Source organism: Herpailurus yagouaroundi, unplaced genomic scaffold (assembly GCF_014898765.1).
Source record: "Herpailurus yagouaroundi ecotype Mexico unplaced genomic scaffold, PumYag 159, whole genome shotgun sequence".
NCBI classification, from domain to species: domain Eukaryota; kingdom Metazoa; phylum Chordata; class Mammalia; order Carnivora; family Felidae; genus Herpailurus; species Herpailurus yagouaroundi.
Window position 1 is genome coordinate 21,430,442 of NW_024412400.1, and position 11,377 is coordinate 21,441,818.

Below are 11,377 nucleotides of genomic sequence, written 5' to 3' on the forward strand. Positions count from 1 at the left end.
TGATTATTCCTTCTACTTTTTCAAAGTTATTTTGGCTATTTAATGGACTCTACCTTTCCATATAAGTTTTAGAAAATTTATCTACCAAAAAAAATTAAAAACAAAAAATACTTTCTGAAACTTTGATAGAAATCGTATCAAGCCTATAGATAAATTTTGGAAGAAATGATATTTTTACTATATTCAGTCTTCCAATCCAAAATATGATGTATCTCTCAAATACTTAAGGTTCTTTTTGATTGATTTCATCACCTTATAAATTTCATTATATAAATTCTGTATATGATTTGTTACATTTATACCTATATACTTCATTCTCTGTGGAGAAATTCTTGGGTGGTATTTTTAAACTTTGGTTTTCACTTGTTTATCAGTAGTATATATATGCATACATATAGTGACTTTATGTGTTGCTCTTGTGTCCTGTGTTTTATGACAACTGCCTTAGGTCTTGTTAGATAGGGTCACCATTTGATTCAAATTAATATTAGCGTCTATTTATTACATTTCTCATTCATGTTTTTCTTATTATTGTTTTTCTCATGGTCTTCCTGGTCTTTGGTAGAATACATCATTTTCTATTTTATGCTGGGTATTTTGATTATTAGGAGACTCTTAATTGTACTTAAATCTTTTTTAGCTGATATTTGCCCTTTTAGATTTAGTAGGTGAACTCTGGTTCACTTTGGTGGGGCTTAGTTTCACTGACAGGTTTTCAGAGCCCTTGCAATGCTGTTCTGGTCTCCTTCATTCTTCTGTTGCTGTTGGAGCTCCGGATCAATCCTTGCTGGTGTCATCTGTGGAGACAGAGTACCTCCCTTGGCTGCCCGGTTTTGTGGATACCTTTTGTTGGGGGTGGGAGAGCCCAATTTGTTGGGGCTGAATTTCCTTATTCCACTGGGTGGAGGGCAGGTAAATACAGGTCTCTGGGATGCTGCCCCGATGGGCAGTCGGTCTGCCTGCTGGTGCCGTAGCTGTGAAGTGAGGGCTGAGTTGGCCCATTGTGTTGCTAAGTTCAGTGGATCAAACTACTGCTAGGACCAGGGTGTGAGGGGAGACTGATAGGGCAACTCACAACCTTTGTAAGCATAAAAAAGACACGAGAAAGGCAGAGACCTTTAGTTTTTAAAATGTGGTCCCTGAACCAGCAGCAACAGCATCAAGGACACACTGGTAGGAAATGCAAATGAAAACTCTGATTCAGACCTGAGTAGGTCAGAAACTTTGGGGTGAAGCCCAGAAAAAGGTGTTTTAAACAGTTGCTTCGGGTGACAGAAAGTTTGAGAACTGTGGCATAGACAATGGCTATAATTAAAATGAACATGGCCTCCTAGGGCCCTCTTCTGCTCCTTACAGAGATGTCCCCAGAACGGTCTTAAATGGGAAAAAGAATCTGCCAAGTACTATTTATGAAAATGTTTCATAAATATTTCATCCACAAATACTCTTCTCTACCCAAGCTAGAAGAACCACATTAGCAATTTGAAGAAAACACATAAAATAATAATATCAAATAATTATTTGAAACTGCCACATAAGACAATAATTATCCCATTCAAAAAGCCACATAAAAAATTTATGGGCTATTTTTTTATTCTTCACCTATGTTTCTTCATCCTAAATACTCCTGCAAAACCTGTTGTCTTTTAAGACTTTTGAAAAACAAACAAAATGAACAAGCAAGACTTTTGAGAGGCAATAGTATAGATTGGTTAAGAATATACACTCCAGAGCCAAACTGCCTGGGTTCAAACCCAGCCTCCATCACCTATCAATTGTGAAACTGTTCACTTTATGTAAGAATTAAATGAGAAAGTAGACGTACAAGCATACAACTATGCTCTATGCTCTATAAATGATGGCTATTAAGGCACTAATATCCAATAGATACCAGCCATGTGGAAAATGCTTTAAATTGCTTTTCTAGTAATTGAGACAGGTATATGTGATTTTAGCCACACTCCTATTGCGTATTTTATCTTCTCTGCAGGTAAAAGAATGTTAGTTTGGAGTTTCTCTAACATCAACTGCCTAAGTGTCATGCTCTAACAAGCAACAACTTCTCCTCCTCTCTGCCATCTGCTTGGCAGCTGCAAAGCAGCAACCATGCATGAATGCATCTCCATCCATGTTGGCCAGGCTGGTGTCCAGATTGATAGGGACTGCTGGGAGGTCTATTGCCTGGAACACAGCATCCAGCCCAGTGATCAGATGCCAAGTAACAAGACCACTGGAGGAGGAGATGACTCCTTCAACATCAAGAGCTCTTCAGTGAGACAGGTGCTGGCAAGCATGTGCCCAGGGCAGTGTTGGTAGACCTGGAATCCACAGTCATTGATGAAGTTCGCACTGGCACCAATAGCCAGCTCTTCCACCCTGAGCAGCTCATCACAGGCAAGGAGATGCCACCAATAACTATGCCCAAGGGTACCACAACATTGACGAGGAGATTACTGACCTTGTCTTGGACCAATTTCAGAAACTGGCCAACCAGTACACAGATCTACAAGGGCTTCTTGGTTTTCCCCAGCTTTGGAGGGGAAACTAGTTCCTCTGCTGATGAATCATCTCTGTGGATTATGGCAAGAAGTCCAAGCTAGAGTTCTCCAATTTTCCAGCCCCACAGGTTTCCACAGCTATAGCTGAGCCCTACAATTCCATCCTCACTATCCACAACAACCTGGAGCACTCTGATTGTACCTTCAGGGTAGACAGTGAGGCCATCTATGACATCTGTTGTAGGAGCCTTGATATTGAACACCCAACCTACAGTAGCCTATATAGGTTGATAGATTCAATTGTGTCCTCCATCACTGCTTCCCTCAGATTTGATGGAACCCTGAATGTCGGTCTGACAGAATTCCAGACGCATCTGGTGCCCTATCCCCACATCTACTTCTCTCTGACCACATACGCTCCTGTCATCTCTGCTGAGAAAGCCCACCACAAACAGCTTTCTATAGCAGAGATCACCAATGAATCCTTTGAGCCAGCCAAACAGATGGTGAAATGTGACCTTCGCCATGGTAAACACATGGCTTATTGCCTGTTGTACCATGGCAACATAGTTCCCCAAAGATGCTAATGCTGCCATTGCCACCATCAAGACCAAGTGTACCACCCAGTTTGTGGACTGATGCCCCATTGGCCCCAATGTTGGCATTAATTACCAGTTTCCCACTGTGGTACCTGGTAGAGACCTGGCCAAAGTACAGCAGGATGTGTGCATGCTGAGCAGCATTGCTGAGGCCTGGGTCTGCCTGAACCACACATATGACCTGATGTATGACAAGTGTGCCTTTGTTCACTGGTATGTGGATGAGGGTATGAAGGAAGGAGAGTTTCCTAAGGCCTTTGAGGACATTGCTGCCCTTGAGAAGGATTATGAGGTGGTTGGTATGGATTGTGTTGAAGGAGAGGTTGAAGAAGAGGTTTAAAAAGTCACATAGGTGCTGCTTTTACAGGGAAGCTTAGTCTGTTTTAAACATTGAAAAGTGTGCTCTGATCAGTTAATTTGCATGTAGCAGTGTACACTCTCACATACAATTACTGGCCTATATTTTAAAACACAATGCTTTATTATAGACCCAAGCTGTCCATTTCTCTGATGAGTTTGAATGAAGTATTCCCTGTCTTAAATGGAAAGAAAGAAAGAAAGAAAGAAAGACAGACAGACAGACAAAAGAACAGAAAAAAGAAAAGAAAAAGAAAAAAAAAGAAATCAAGAAAGGCAGGCAATATTAGTTTGGATTATAGGAGTATAATCATATCATATGTCATAGTTAAGCTAATTTACACAAAAATGGTGAAAGCTATGGTTGCAACCTGATTAGTATACTGCACTAATTGGATTATTCGATTGTACAGTCTTCTGGATATATTTTGTTCTTCCTCTACATATATCTTATCCCTGAGAATACTTTATCAGTGTAACCGTTTATAGGTCTGATAACCAAAACAGAATGTTAAGTTTCATAAGTATAATACCTTACACAAATTGATGTCCCCAGCACTACAGTATACAGTGTGTGACATAGAATAGGTACTCAAAAAATGTCTGTGGAACTGACATTGTTTTTTTTGTTTGTTTGTTGTTTTGTTTTTTTTTTTGTTTTTTTTTCCCTCTGATACTCTTTTTGGCCCCTCTGATTTATAAAGAACCTAGAAACGTTAAGAATTGATGTTTAAAGAGTCTTTTCAAACTTTTAAATCCCACTAAATCTGTTGCTGCAAGTTTTTTGTTACTTCCTTACATAGTTCCTATGTTCAAACTTTGAAGATTTTCTCAATCTTGCATTATTGGCTGTCAGGAACATCTATCCAGAATCCCCCAGTGCTTCCAGTTACAACCCCAAAACTCATTATTTCCCTATATCTTCACTTTTTTTTTCCTTATGTGCAACACTGTCATCTCTTGGAAGTTGCTCAAATTCTGCACCCATTCTTCATCCCCACTGCATAGTATATGCACGTATCATATTGCTTGGTTTAGACATTTTTGATGGGTGACAATCATCTTGTTATACAAAACTTATGTTTTTCAGTTCATACAGCATACTGGTCCCAAATGATTTCCCTAACCATTGCCCTCCATACTGCCCACCGTACATCAGGGCCCTTCATATAAACACAAGGGTCTGGAGTTTGCCCTCTGTTAAACTTACTTGTCTCATAAGCTTGATACCCTGCTCACTCACACTTCTCAACAAACACCAAGTGCAATTCCTTATTTAGAATGAGTGTTTCCATTTTGGATGCTAGAGTATTTTCTTTTTAGTCCTCAGCAACTAGATTCCTCACTTCAGAAATGTTTTCCTAAGCTTACAGATAAAATTAATCACTCTTAGCCTTGCACTTTCAGGTAGCTTCTCTGTGTTTCTATTGCCTCATTTGTCACATTGTCACTTATTTGTTTACATGTCTTTTTCCCCTGGTAGGAGATAGCCCCTGTGTGTGATTCACTCTGAGAATCCCAGCACGCAGCAAAGCTCAATGAAATTTTTTAATTGAATTGAATAATCTCTTCAGTATTGCCTTTATACATACAACACTTTAGCAGTTTCTTGAAAGGAATTTTAAAATTTTATTCTTCCATATACTCTTACCCTAATCACCATGCTTTCCATGTAGACAGTGATTTAAAAGAACAAAATCAAAATTAAAGTTGTTGGAATACATTGAGGGAGGACGTTGTGATTATGTTCACAAATGTACACACTTTCTTAGCATTAAATATCAGAATACCTGATTCAGTGACACGATTGATGGTGGTGGTATCATCATACCTGCAAGGCCTTGGGACCTCATTCATGTTAGAAAATTTCATTCAAAATGATTTCATCAGCCATATTTCAGGAGGGGATTTATTCCCACTTTAAGATTGGCTCCGTCAGGACTAGATAAAAACTGTATGGCTAACTTTGGTTTCTCCTAGAAAAAAGTTTCTAATATTATTTTTCTTATTACAAATGAATATGGACTTTTTTGGAGAAAAAAATTAAAAACACCATCACAAAGAATGTAAAAAGCAAGGAAGTGTATTCCTAATGACTGAGACAGCTGCTACCAACACCTTGGTAGACAAGACTTTTCTGGGGAATGTGTATATCCTGCTGCAGTAAATGCTGCCATTTACTAAACACCTACTCCATGCCAAGCTAGCTGCATATTTAGCCCAGATGTCAGCTCAGCCCATTTTGGCTCTTAACGTCTTTGTTGGATTGAGCTGAACTCCTGCTCTAGAGCCTAGGACAATTCTACACCTTATTCATTTTTATGAATTTTAGAGAAATTGGTCCTGTGCCTTTGCAAATTGTCCCGGTTTTCATCTTATGTCAATCCAATTCCACAGTTTTAAATTGATCCATTCTAATTCCCTCTTAGATATTTTTGTTTGTCCTGCCTTGCTTCAACCAGAGACCACCCAGCCTTTCTCCTTCTGGCCTTTCTCATGATCTCATCCTCTACCCACTTATTTTTATTTTAGGTCTCCACACTCTCCTTCCAAAGTTATTTTTAGAGATACTCACGTTTATTTCCTCTTCTTAAGCCTAGGACTTAAAGATAATCTTTTGTCAATTAAACCTGACCTCTGGGTTTTATCCTGTACCACAAATGTATTGATCTTTCTTCTAAATAAGAAGAGTAATTAACCAAATAATTCTAGAGGGTAACGCTTTTTTCACATCCTTATATAAGTATAATATTGTTTAATTCTCACAACATATAATGAAGGTACAATTAGCTCTATTTTACAGGGGAACCAAATGGAGAATAAAATGGATAAGTTATAATAGTGTTTTAAAATGTCTTCTAATACATCCCACTAGTATATGATTCCTAAAGGTAGAACTTATATCCTCTTCTCATTTTTATCTTCAGTGTCTAATCAGGGGCTGAAATATAGTAGGTAGGCAATAAATATTTTTTAAATAAACAAAATCACATGAGAGAATAAGTCCTATTATCCTTTATTACAGTTCTCATGTTGGTTGACATAACAATAGCTTTTGACACTGTTGAGGGCTACCCACGCCATAAAGCACTGCCTCCACTTAACTCCCAGAACACTTGCTTCCCTGGCAGCTCGTCAGTATCCTTTGCTGGTTTTTCTCCCTTAAAACCTTCCAACACCCCAGGGCTGTGTCCTCGGTTATCCTCGCTCTTCAATTTACACTAAAGACATTGGTGATTCCATCCAGTCTCATAGCTCTCTCTATATATCAACAATATGCTGGGGACTCTCATTTCTAGGTACAGTCTTGAACTGCCCAAACTTAACTCTGTTAATCCCACAAACCTATCAACACTGTTGGCCAGCTTAACCCAACAACCTCATACTCACCTTATGATTTCTCTCTCACTCCATACCCAATACCTTTAGAAAATCTATTGGCTCTAATAGATTCAGCACTCAATTTATCACCACCTCCTCAGCTACCATTCTAAGGTTGAGCCACCATTACTCCTATTCCAAATAACTACAATGGCTTCCAACTGTTCTGCCTGCTTCTTTCTTTGACACTCCATATACTATTCTTACCACATCAGCCAGAGTGTTTCTGTTACCCCTTTGTTCCAAACACTTTATAATCCTAATTTACACAAATAATAACCATAAAAAACACGTTTCTAAAATAATTGGGGGAAATGTGAATGCTTACTGGATATTTGGTAACACCAAGAGTTTTATTTTTAGGTATAATAATGGCTTTATGATTATGTTTAAGACAATGAAGGTCTTTTATTTCAAAGATATTATCAAATAGTTATAAGCCAAATGATATGATGTCTTGATTCTGCTTTAAAATAATCAGGAATTGAGGGACTGAGCAGGGATACAGAAGAAATAAGATTGGTCTTATATCAACAATTATTTTAACTGGATGATGAGGCTCAATCGTACTCTCTCTCTACTTTTACATATGCTTGAAATTTTCTATAATAAAGAGGAAAGAAAAATAATTCTCTAATGAATCTCCTTTTCACTCATGGTAAAAGCTAAAATCCCTTCCTGATTGCCCACCCCCCACCCATTTTTCTCACTGACTTCATTTCCTCCTGTTCCTTGAATTGCTCTTTATACTCCAGCCTCTCTGCTGTTCATCAATTATCAGGCACGATTCCACCTTAGGACTTGTGCTCTAGATATTTTTATCTGTTTATATCTTCCTATCTCTTTCAACTCCTTTGAGATTTTGCTCACATATTAACATCTCAGTGAGATCTTGAATACCCTATCTAATAATGCAATTTGTCCCCTACTCCCACCAAACTCCCAATCCTTACATGCTTCTCCTTCTTTCTCCATATCATTCATAACTTTTTTATAGTCTTTGCCATATTTATTATGTTTATTATTTGTTGAATACCTCCCCCCACTAAGATGTAAATTCTCAAAAGTAGTGGTTTTCATAAGTTTTTTTTTTCTCAGACATAGAAAATGGCAGGAATTCAACAAATATTTGTTAAAAGAATGAATCAATAGGCTGACACCGGTAGAACATAGATTCAAACCAGAGGGAGCTGTTTCCAAAGCCAATGTTCTCAAATGCTATTTCATGAATTATCACTTGTTAAAATGTCTCAAGTTACTGGCCAGTAAACCTCTATAAAATTCTGTATCATCAACTGACTACTAACTGGTATAGAATATAGCATTTCCCTATTTCAATATAAAGCCAATTGTAAAGTTTTCTGCAATGCGTATACAAGCCCTGTGCCTCTTCTATCAGTCCCGTAGTTAGAATGTCCCCCAAAAGTGGCAACACACGGCCAAACCAGACTTTATCTTCTTAAGAGATTGCTTATATTTCTGGCAATAGAATTTCAATGAATACCAAACACTCTACCTAATATTCTTGGCTCTAAGCAGGAATCCATTGATTTTTCTTAAAACTTCTTTGGAGTTTGGAATTTAGTATGTGAGCAATCTTTTCCATCTAGGCATAAGAGCACTCTTCATTTAAAGGCATTTGACAATCAGGTAAGTGGGGTCTGGCCACTTGCTCAAATCTGTCTGTACTTCAAACTCGACATGGTAAATATGAAACTCATCATCTCTCCATAATTCAAATCACCTACTCATGCTCCTCTGACTTTTTCATTTCTGAGAATGACATCACTAATCTTATAACCAACAACTGCTTCAAAGACTCAAGTCACTTTTGATTTTGCTTCTCCTCATCAACTCATCAACTGTCACATCCAATGAAATCAACTCCAGCAAAGGTCTTACATTCATTTTCTTTCTGTCATTTTCTTCCCTTTACTTCCACCCAAGTTAACCACTGCCTATCATTTAGACATTGGCAATAGTCTCCTGCCTGGACTCCCAACACTACATCTGTATCCTATATACTCAGCCAAATCTTTCTTACTAAAGTAAAACTGTGGCTATCTACTCTCTTGTTCATAATGCTTCAGGGTAATGGTCCTTATCATTTAAGAAGTAGCTCAAAAAAATGTGTATATCATTTAAATTAACATTTTATTCCATTTCTGAGATCTGGAGCCCATTTATTGGTTTAACTGTCAGTGAACTACTGGTAAGGACTTGTTATAAAGACCCATGACAGCACACCCCCACTAGACACTACCAGCTAGGTTGGTCAACTATGATTGCCTAATAAATTACTCTAAAGTGCAATGACTTAGAATTAAGCAATTCTTTTTCTCACTTACATATCTGTGAGTCAGGTGGGATAGCTTTGCTTCAGGTTGAAGTTTTGTTGGCTTTGGATCAACACTGAACATTGGGTCTAGATCTGCTCTATGTATCACTCATACTCTTTTAAAAAACAAACCATCCTTGGGGCTTTATCTCTTATGTTAGTTTTATGGCATAAGGCAAGCCAAAGTATGTAAGCACATCTAAACTTGAATCACACCTGATCATGTTCCATTTGGCAAAGAAAATTCCATAGCTGAATCCCAAGCCCAAACAAGATCTGGTCAGAGAAATATGCTCTGGCACAAGATAGAAGAGAAGGTAAACTTAACTTCAATGTATCACAACAGCCTTATATATTTACTACTCCCTTTCATGTTTGATGACTGCTGGTAATGAACATGATTTTAACTATGATGATGACTGTGAATCAATAATTATGGTAATTCCTTATAAAAATTAAAATAAATATTATCATTTTAAGGTAATTTTAGCATGTATCTAAATACATTGTGTTATTTGTATATATCACATCATCCAAAGGACAGTTACTTTTCTTCAGATAAGTCCCATATTTCTCTTATATTTTGTTTTATTTGCTTAGTATATTTTTTCTACTTTTATTACTTACAAAAGTTATCAACATTTTATGATCTATTTCAAACGTCACCTTTTCTCTGAAACCTATTCTGTTTTAACTAATGAGATCTACCCACATTGAAATTTCACGGCAGTTTAAAAAAACTAAATCATGACATTCCAATTCTGTCCCATCTCAGCCAATTTATGTTCCTATTCTCACTCTAAGAATGAAGCTTATTGAGAATAGTACACCTGTCATGCTCTTTGTTTCTCCCGCTAGACCTTAGCAGTGATCTGCACTGGGCATTGTCTACTGAAGTTAGTTATAGGCAGGATGCTTCCAGGAGTCCCAAGCCCCTTTCTGCAGCAACCTCACTGATTTCTGTGTGACTTTGAAAAAGTCACATAACCTCTCAGTGCCCCATTTGCTCCAGCTGTAAAAATCAAAAGAACCATGCTTATCGTCAGGCTGTCTAATGATTCAGAGGCATTGTTAAGGATTAATGAGATAGAATAAAGCTCTCTGAGTCCTCTAAAGAAAGGTGCGATAGAGGAACAAATGAGTTATTATTATCTATTAGTAGCACCTTGCATAAAATTCTCCCCAACCCTGAAAATAAATTAGATAATTTTTGCAGAACAATTAACTCTTTCGGTCCATTAGGCAATGCATTAGCACATTAAATTTAATAATAAGAACTTACATATTCCATTTGCAAAGTGCATTCATAAATACATTATCTAATTTCACCTTCACAAAAATTTTATGGAATGAGCAGAGCAAGTGTTATTATCTGAAATCTGCATGTGAGGAAACTGAGGCTCAGGAATATTAAGTGGCTGTGCAAGTTTGAACAATTAGTAAATGATAAAGCCAAAATTTGAAATCACTGTTTTGACTCTAAAGTCAGATCCACTTCCACCTTATCACACAAGAGTAAATATAACTATTATTACAGTGTGTAAAAATGTTCTGCATTGTCAATAATACCAGAAATAAAAATAGAACGTACAAACATTAACTTTTTTTTCAATGTTCAACTCTGAAAAGGTAGAATGAATGGATTCAAATAACGTTTACTGGTAAGTTAAAATGGTATGACCAACTTCAAAATCCATTAATTCACTTAGCAGGTATTTATTGCTTTGCTGATGTGGTAGGCATGCTGAGGATAACATGGTTCCTGCCTCTGAGAGCTCACACTTTAGTGGAATCAAAGAGAGAGTCAATATGCAATGAATAAGCAAGTGATTTCAGATAGTGAAAGACTAAGTAATGAAAATCAAAGGATGTTGGTATAGAGAACTACGGAAATAAGTATTTTAGACACACTTATTAGGGAGAATCCCTGAAGAGGTCAGATTTGAGCTGCACTCTGAACAATGAGGGGTTTACCATGGAAGGATAAAGGAGAAGAACATTAAAGGATAAAGGGATGTGCAATAGCCCCGGAAGAGGACAGAACATGGCCTTGTAGAGAGTTAGTGTGAGAGTTCAGGCTGGGAAAAACTAAAAACCAGTTATTTCTTAAGGAGGGGCGGTGGGGGGAAGGGATGTAATTCTATTGATCTAAACTTACACTGACAAAGAATAAAGAATAACAAAGCTCCAAAAGTGTTTTGTAT

General features: G+C 37.4%; 1 pseudogene; it reads left to right on the top strand.

The window, feature by feature from the left end:
* Nucleotides 1-2,058: 2,058 nt before the first annotated feature.
* LOC121033608 (tubulin alpha-1C chain-like) lies at nucleotides 2,059-11,176 on the top strand (annotated as a pseudogene).
* Nucleotides 11,177-11,377: the final 201 nt, after the last annotated feature.